We start from the raw sequence: 9,218 nt of genomic DNA, 5'->3' as shown, positions 1-9,218 counted from the left end.
CAAACCTACGGGCAACCCCTGTCACGAGCCCCTTAGCATGTGCGGGCGCGGCTGCCACTAGGCAGACCCGCGTTACGCGTGCATGGGGTAGCGAACAGGCTAACCCCAGCGTGAGCCCACTGTTTGTGGAGTGACCCTGGCTATAAACCCCCACCGTGCGGGCCGGCATGACCGTCATTTGGCGGACGTGATTGGCACGTACAACCGGGGTGGCAGACAGACCAGCTCTACAGGCGACGCGCCCACAAGCAAACCCACGGGTGACCCCTGTCACGAGCCCCTTAGCGTGTGCGGGCGCGACTGCCTTCAGGCAGACCCGCGTTACGCGCGCAGTGGGGAGGCGAGCAGGATAACCCCAGCGTGAGCCCACGGTTTGTGGAGCGACCCTGACTATAAACCCCCACCGTGCGGGCGGAAGCGACCGTCATTAGACGGATGTGACTTGCACGTACAACCGGGGTGGTGGACAGACCAGCTCTACAGGCGACGCGCCCACAAGCAAACCCACGGGTGACCCCTGTCACGAGCCCCTTAGCGTGTGCGGGAGCGGCTGCCGTCAGGCAGACCCGCGTTACGCGCGCAGTGGGGATTCGAACAGACGAACCCCCAGCGTGAGCCCACTGCATGTGGAGTGACCCTGACTACAAACCCCCACCGTATGGGCGGGCACAACCGTCATTAGACGGATGTGACTTACACGTACAACGGGGGTGGCGGGCAGGTGAGCTCCACAGGCGACGCGCCCACAAGCTAACCCGCGCTGACGGCTGGCCTTTATGGCTTGACGGCGGCGTGTCCCAGCGGGCTGCAAGATGAGGCAAACACAAAAGTCTCAAGGCCTTGTGGGGTGGGGGGAGCAGACTTCGGCCTGTTTCCCCTGCTCCGCTTGGCGAGTGTGACACGGCACACAGGGCTAGGTAAGGGTCAACGAAGGAAATGATGACTTCTGGGATGCAGTCCATCCTTGAAGAAAGCCAATTATGAATCAAATAAACACATATGCAAGTCGATGGGGTCTACAGGAGGCCCCACGGCGTAAAGAAAAATGTTGGCCGATCTACGGCGGCCGGGTGAGATCCCGGCCCCTCGGGGTATCGGGCGTACCTCCGGCCCATCTCGCCCGCGAAAAAGGGGGGATGGAGCTTGAGCATATGTGTTGAAACCCGAAAGATGGAAAGAGAAGAAAGACACGGGTACCCCGCCCTGTGACCGAGCTTTGAACCGGAAACGTGGGTCTGGATCCCCCCGTCTGCGGCAGTGGTTATCCTACCCCGGAGGCTGGGGCCTGTGAAGCTGTCGATGAGTGGGGCTAGGAAGGCTGTGCCGGATCAGCTCATTACAAGGGGGTGAAGGGCCCACATGGAAGGGGAAGGCTTGGAAACGAGCTGTCATCCCTGTCCTGAGGCGGTAACCTAGGTAAAAGCGGAACGTAGGAGGAGATCATCTTTATTCTAATGCGTACGATGTTGACGAAAAATACAGTGAGCTTGAGGGGGACGGTGGGCGCGTGCCCGTCGATGCGAGACAATAAACATCGCAAACTTTATATATCCATGTCTCATGGCGATGTTTGGGAACTCGGGGGCCTGGCGAGAAGCCTTCCTACCACCCGGGGCCGTCTGTAAAGCTCTCCAAGGTCGCTCTGGACGGAAGTACCACTGTGATGAATGGTAAAACGGAGAAAGGGCTGACAAAAAAGGAAGGGCAGCTGGTGTGGAAAATCCAGAGCGGTTCGCTCTGAGTCCGGATGTGTCAAAGTGAAGATCCGATTCGGATGACGCGTGGGCGAACATAGGTTGCACAGTCGATAGCCAAATGCCTCGTCATCTAATTAGTGACGCGCATGAATGGATGAATGAGATTCCCACTGTCCCTACCCACTATCTAGCGAAACCACAGCCAAGGGAACGGGCTTGGCAGAATCAGCGGGGAAAGAAGACCCTGTTGAGCTTGACTCTAGTCTGCAACTGTGAAGAGACATGAGGGGTGTAGAATAAGTGGGAGGCCCCGTGCGGGGTCCGGCCCCAGGGCGTCGCAAGTGAAATACCACTACCCTTATCGTTTTTTCACTTACCCGGTGAAAAGGGTAAGGTGCCTGGCCCTTTAAGAAGGCCGACCACCCTTGGTTCTCCACCCGGGTCAGGAGGTCAAAATTAGTCCCTCTCCTTGCTGGAAGTCACCCAAAAAAAGGCGTGAATTTGCCTAAGTGTCTAGGTGCCTGGCCCTTTAAGAAGGCCGACCACCCTTGGTTCTCCACCCGGGTCAGGAGGTCAAAATTAGTCCCTCTCCTTGCTGGAAGTCACCCAAAAAAAGGCGTGAATTTGCCTAAGTGTCTAGGTGCCTGGCCCTTTAAGAAGGCCGACCACCCTTGGTTCTCCACCCGGGTCAGGAGGTCAAAATTAGTCCCTCTCCTTGCTGGAAGTCACCCAAAAAAAGGCGTGAATTTGCCTAAGTGTAAAGCTAGGGTAAAAGCGGGGAGTAGCCATGACTCTCTAGTCATTTAAGAATGGCTGGATTTTTTCTAAGTGTCATCATTTTAGGGTACCAGCACTCCGAGGAGAAAATGCGGCGTGGTGCTTGGGAACAAGAAGCCCGACCCTCCTTGGTTCTCCACCCGGGTCAGGAGGTCAAAATTAGTCCCTCTCCTTGCTGGAAGTCACCCAAAAAAAGGCGTGAATTTGCCTAAGTGTCTAGGTGCCTGGCCCTTTAAGAAGGCCGACCACCCTTGGTTCTCCACCTGGGTCAGGAGGTCAAAATTAGTCCCTCTCCTTGCTGGAAGTCACCCAAAAAAAGGCGTGAATTTGCCTAAGTGTCTAGGTGACTGGCCCTTTAAGAAGGCAGACCACCCTTGGTTCTCCACCCGAGTCAGGAGGTCAAAATTAGTCCCTCTCCTTGCTGGAAGTCACCCAAAAAAAGGCGTGAATTTGCCTAAGTGTCTAGGTGCCTGGCCCTTTAAGAAGGCCGACCACCCTTGGTTCTCCACCTGGGTCAGGAACTCAAAATTAGTCCCTCTCCTTGCTGGAAATCATTTTAGGGTACCAGCACTCTGTGGAGAAAATGCGGCGTCGTGCTTGGGAACGAGCATTTAATCCCCGCAGGTGAAACCTAAAAAACCGGCCAAGTGATGTCATTAGGGGCCCTATTTTCAGACAGTTTGGCGTATTTCGGTGACACCGAGGAGTCCATCAGGTCTTCCCGGTCGAATGCGAGGCCTTTTGGGGGCCATAGGTCATCAAAAAGAGTGGGGAACTGGAGCCCTCCTGTGGACTTCCGCCGCAAATGCACCCAGGATTAAATGCATTATTTCCAGGCCTTTTGGGGCCCTATTTTAAACAGTTTGTAGTATTTCGGTGACGCCGAGGCGTCCGTCAGGTCTTCCCGGGCAATGTGAGGCCTTTTGGGGCATGCGAACAGGAAATGTCCTGAACGATCCAAAATCACACCCAGGTTCGAGTACCACAAGTCCCGCAGCCGGTCACCCGAGTCCAGGGGTGCACGACATGTACAAAGAGCCCCCCAGCAAAGTCACACTGTGAGTGGGGAAGAAAAGTTGGGAAAGTGGGCAAAAATCCCCAAAATGTTCTAAAATCACACCCAGGTTTGAGTACCACAAGTCCCGCAGCAGGTCACCCGAGTCCAAGGGTGCCTGACATGTACAAAGCGCCCCCCAGCAAAGTCACACTGTGAGTGGGGAAGAAAAGTTGGGAAAGTGGGCAAAAATCCCCAAAATGTTCTAAAATCACACCCAGGTTTGAGTACCACAAGTCCCGCAGCAGGTCACCCGAGTCCAAGGCTGCCCGACATGTACAAAGCGCCCCCCAGCAAAGTCACACTGTGAGTGGGAAAGAAAAGGTGTGAAAGTGGGCAAAAATCCCCAAAATGTTCTAAAATCACACCCAGGTTTGAGTACCACAAGTCCCGCAGCAGGTCACCCGAGTCCAAGGGTGCCCGACATGTACAAAGCGCCCCCCCAGCAAAGTCACACTGTGAGTGGGGAAGAAAAGTTGGAAAAGTTGGGAAAGTGGGCAAAAATCCCCAAAATGTTCAAAAATCACACCCAGGTTTGAGTGCCACAAGTCCCGTAGCCGCCCACCCGAGTCCAGAGTGGGGAACTGGAGCCCTCCTGCAGACATCCGCCGCAAATGCACCCAGGATTAAATGCAGCGGGGAATTGGAGCCCTCCTGTGGACTCCGGCCGCAATTGCACCCAGAAAGAAATGCATTATTTCCAAGTGTGCATTAACGAGAGAAACCCTACTTATGCACATGTGTCTTATGACAGCAATAGACGGGCTTTTTAAACAGAATCGCGTATTTTGGGCTACCCGAGGTGTCCAGCGCGTGTCCCCGGGGAATGGGAGGCCTTTTGGGGCATGCGAACAGGAAATGTCCTGAACGATCCAAAATCACACCCAGGTTCGAGTACCACAAGTCCCGCAGCCGGTCACCCGAGTCCAAGGGTGCCCGACATGTACAAAGCGCCCCCCAGCAAAGTCACACTGTGAGTGGGGAAGAAAAGTTGGGAAAGTGGGCAAAAGTCCCCAAAATGTTCTAAAATCACACCCAGGTTTGAGTACCACAAGTCCCGCAGCCGGTCACCCGAGTCCAAGGGTGCCCGACATGTACAAAGCGCCCCCCAGCAAAATCACACTGTGAGTGGGGAAGAAAAGTTGGGAAAGTGGGCCAAAGTCCCCAAAATGATCCAAAATGACACCCAGGTTCGAGTGCCACAAGTCCCGCAGCAGGTCACCCGAGTCCAGGGGTGCCGGACATGTACAAAGCGCCCCCTAGAAAAGTCACACTGTGAGTGGGGAAGAAAAGTTGGGAAAGTGGGCAAAAGTCCCCAAAATGATGGAAAATCACACCCAGGTTCGAGTCCCACAAGTCCCGCAGCCGCCCACCCGAGTCCAGGGATACCCGACATGTCCAAAGAAATAATAAAAATAAAAAAAATCCCAAAAAATCCGGGGGCCGGATTTTGGCGTACCGCGTGCCCTAGTTTGGAGACCAATTTTAAAAATTTGCCGTTGGCGGCTAGTTTTTTTCCTTATCACACCCAAATTTGAGTGCCACAAGTCCCGCCGCGTTCCACCCGAGTCCAGGAGTGCCAGGAGGCGCCCAGCATGGCCAGGACGCACCCAGCAAAGTCACAGGGGAAGTGGGGTAGAAAAGTCTGGAAAAAGTCATGAAAATGAGCAAAAATCACACCCAGGTTCAAGTGCCACAAGTCCCGCTGCGTTCCACCCGAGTCCAGGGGTGCCAGGAGGTGCCCAGCATGGCCAGGACGCACCCAGCAAAGTCACAGGGGATGTTGGGGATTTTTTCCAAGTACCAAATCGAAAGAGGGTAAAAAGCACCTCTTTTTACCTTCTCTCGATTTTTTCTAAGTACCAAATCGAGAGAGGGTAAAAATCACCTCTTTTTACCTTCTCTCGATCAGACACTTAGAAAAAAACCGGGGGGGAAAAAAATCTTGGATTTTTTCTAAGTACCAAATCGAAAGAGGGTAAAAAACACCTCTTTTTACCTTCTCTCGATCAGACACTTAGGAAAAAAACGGGGGGAAAAAATGTTCTTGGATTTTTTCTAAGTACCAAATCGAAAGAGGGTAAAAAACACCTCTTTTTACCTTCTCTCGATCAGACACTTAGGAAAAAAACGGGGGGGAAAAATAATTCTTGAATTTTTTCTAAGTACCAAATCGAAAGAGGGTAAAAAACACCTCTTTTTACCTTCTCTCGATCAGACACTCAGGAAAAAACGAGAAAAAAAATCTGGGATTTTTTCTAAGTACAAAATTGAGAGAGGCTTAAATTTTCACTTACTTTTACCTTCTTTTGATATTGTCGTTTTTTTCCTGGTCGTCCAAAACACCATCATCACATTAGGAGGTGCACCATGTCTCAACAGGCATAAATCACAGGGAATGTGTCCGAGTCAATGTGAGCTATTTTTGGGACTCAATAATGGTGTTTTCCCCCTTATTTTCCCGGTCCTTTTTTCAAATGGCACTTCGAGGACCTGAGCGACAGGGGCTCATGCGGACATCCGAGTCCGCCTAGGGGGCGCTGTCCCGGACACCATTTTGACATTTCCCGCACGGATGAAATCCTGGACCTGATTCCACCCAGGTACATGGGGCTTTCAGGACTGGAGCGACAGGGGCTCGGTCCTAGGCCCGGTTTTGGTGAGACCCACCCGGGTCTCCTCCCTTTTCCCTTTCCCCTCTAACCCTTTGATAAACATGGCTTGCCATTGGAGCGGCCCCCACCGGCCGGCGTCACGCCGGTTTCCCAGGTGGGGGATTCCTCTGGAACTGCAGGTCTGCCTCTATTGCCGCCCGGCAAGCCCTATTTGAAGCGTGATCAAGATGATGGTTGATCCTGCCAGTAGCATATGCTTGTCTCAAAGATTAAATCATACAAGTGCAAACAAGTTTGACAGTGAAACTACGAATGGCTCATTAAATCAGTTATGGTTCATTTGATCACTCCACCGTTACTGTGGCAATTCTAGAGCTAATACATGCATATGAGCGCTGACCCTGGATGGATGGCAGGGTCTGTGCCTACCATGGTGACAACGGGTAACGGGGAATCAGGGTTCGATTCCGGAGAGGGAGAGTAAGAAATGTGGATTGTACCCGGATATCGTGGAGGTCTGGGAACCTAAACTGATTATAATGAGAAAATTGGGGGGTGGGGTTGGGCCCCCCTGAGCTGTGATGATGCCTATAGCTCCATACGGGGAAGGCCCCCCTAGAAGCGTTGGATTAATAGGGAGCTTGAGCTTGGTTTAGACCATCGTGAGACAGGTAAGTTTTACCCTACTGATGATGTGTTGTTGCAATAGTAATCCTGCTCAGTACGAGAGGAACCGCATGTTCAGACATTTGGTACATGTACCTCCCGCTGGTGAGGGACCGCCCAACCCTACCGGCGCCCGGGAGGGACTGACCGACCCTCCCGGGGTTTTTTCTCGTAAGTGCCTGAGGGCCGCCCGGAAGGGAGTGAAGCGTCCCGCGCGTGCGGGACGAGACCTCCCCTTTCGCGTGCCGGCCCTCCGCCAGCGTACCAGGCGGGGTGGTGAACCGCCAGGGGGACCACGGGGCTCAAGTTGTCGACCTCCACGCGGTGAGCCCTGGAAACTAGTGCAAACTAGGCCAACGACAACACCATGGCCCCCCGGCCGGGAAAAACATTTAGGGTAAAGCGGGGAGTAGAACTGACTCTCCAGGGGGAGAAAAATAAAAGCTGTAAATTTGCCTATGTGTCTAGGTGTATGTGCACTTAAGAAGGCTGACCTGCCTTGGAGGTCCACTGGGAGGCCACAGTGAAAATAGTCCCTCTCCTAGCTGGATGTCACACAAAAAAGCTGTAAATTTGCCTATGTGTCTAGGTGTATGTGCACTTAAGAAGGCTGACCTGCCTTGGAGGTCCACTGGGAGGCCACAGTGAAAATAGTCCCTCTCCTAGCTGGATGTCACACAAAAAAGCTGTAAATTTGCCTATGTGTCTAGGTGTATGTGCACTTAAGAAGGCTGACCTGCCTTGGAGGTCCACTGGGAGGCCACAGTGAAAATAGTCCCTCTCCTAGCTGGATGTCACACAAAAAAGCTGTAAATTTGCCTATATGTCTAGGTGAATGTGCACTTAAGAAGGCTGATCTGCCTTGGAGGTCCACTGGGAGGCCACAGTGAAAATAGTCCCTCTCCTAGCTGGATGTCACACAAAAAAGCTGTAAAGTTGCCTATGTGTCTAGGTGAATGTGCACTTAAGAAGGCTGACCTGCCTTGGAGGTCCACTGGGAGGCCACAGTGAAAATAGTCCCTCTCCTAGCTGGATGCCACACAAAAAAGCTGTAAATTTGCCTATATGTCTAGGTGAATGTGCACTTAAGAAGGCTGATCTGCCTTGGAGGTCCACTGGGAGGCCACAGTGAAAATAGTCCCTCTCCTAGCTGGATGTCACACAAAAAAGCTGTAAAGTTGCCTATGTGTCTAGGTGAATGTGCACTTAAGAAGGCTGACCTGCCTTGGAGGTCCACTGGGAGGCCACAGTGAAAATAGTCCCTCTCCTAGCTGGATGTCACACAAAAAAGCACCTCTTTTTACCTTCTCTCCATCAGGTACTTAGAAAAAAACCGGGGGGAAAAAATCTGGGATTTTTTTCTAAGTGTCATCATTTTAGGGTACCGGCACTGTGTGGAGAAAATGTGGCGTGGTGCTTGGGAACAAGTCTTACCGGGGAATGTGAGGCCTTTTGGGGCCATAGGTCAACCAAAAGAGTGGGGAATTGGAGCCCTCCTGTGGACTTCGTCCGCAAATGCACCCAGAATTAAATGCATTATTTCCAGGCCTTTTGGGGGCCCTGTTTTCAGACAGTTTGGAGTATTTCGGTGACGCCGAGGAGTCCATCAGGTCTTCCCGGAGAATGTGAGGCCTTTTGGGGCCATAAATTACTCATTTAAACCTTAATTTTAACTTTTTATTTTGAACAAAATTGACATTTTTTTACAACATTGAACACAAATAACCTTTAAAAAAAAAACGTTTCTACTCAACCAGTCTTGCTGATTATTTCTTAATCTACTATTTTAGCTGCAATCTCCTTTTGTAGGCCGTAATGCGGTTGTACACATAGAACTTCAATGCTTGCCATTCCCGGTTTTGAAGAGCTTCTGGTTCGGCCCTCAAACATTTTAAACATTGACTTTTTCCTGGTACAATACCAGAAGGGATGAACTGTTTCATGTGCTTCTCGACAGCCTTCACCTCTTCACGTGTCCAGGGTCGCCTTTTCTGGGCAGCTTTTAAAGGTGTTGTCAGTCTCTCAGGTGGCGGGGTGTCTTGGTCATCAGGGGTTGGTAATGCCGCCTCTTGACCAGCATCTGTTTTGGTTTAAATGTAATTAACATTCAGTGTCATGTTTACCATAGGAACCAGGAAAAAAAGAGTATTAACTTACCATTGTCAGGACATGGATAGTCCTTCCTCCCTGGTGCTATCTTCCTCTTCAGTTGGCACAACATATTCTGTGGAATATAACATGGCAAGATTATAATAGAGTTCAAACCAAACAACAAATTTGACAACTTACCATTTGGACCAATTGTGATTTCATCCAAATTTTTTCCATGAAACTCCGATATTCGACCCTGCTCGAGTGCCATCAAAACTTTGCTGATTATTGCCAGCTGAAATGTCTTTTCTGGAAGTC

The sequence above is a fragment of the Entelurus aequoreus genome, linkage group LG01, assembly GCF_033978785.1.
Source record: "Entelurus aequoreus isolate RoL-2023_Sb linkage group LG01, RoL_Eaeq_v1.1, whole genome shotgun sequence".
NCBI lineage: Eukaryota > Metazoa > Chordata > Actinopteri > Syngnathiformes > Syngnathidae > Entelurus > Entelurus aequoreus.
Note: the sequence above shows the minus strand (reverse complement) of the source record.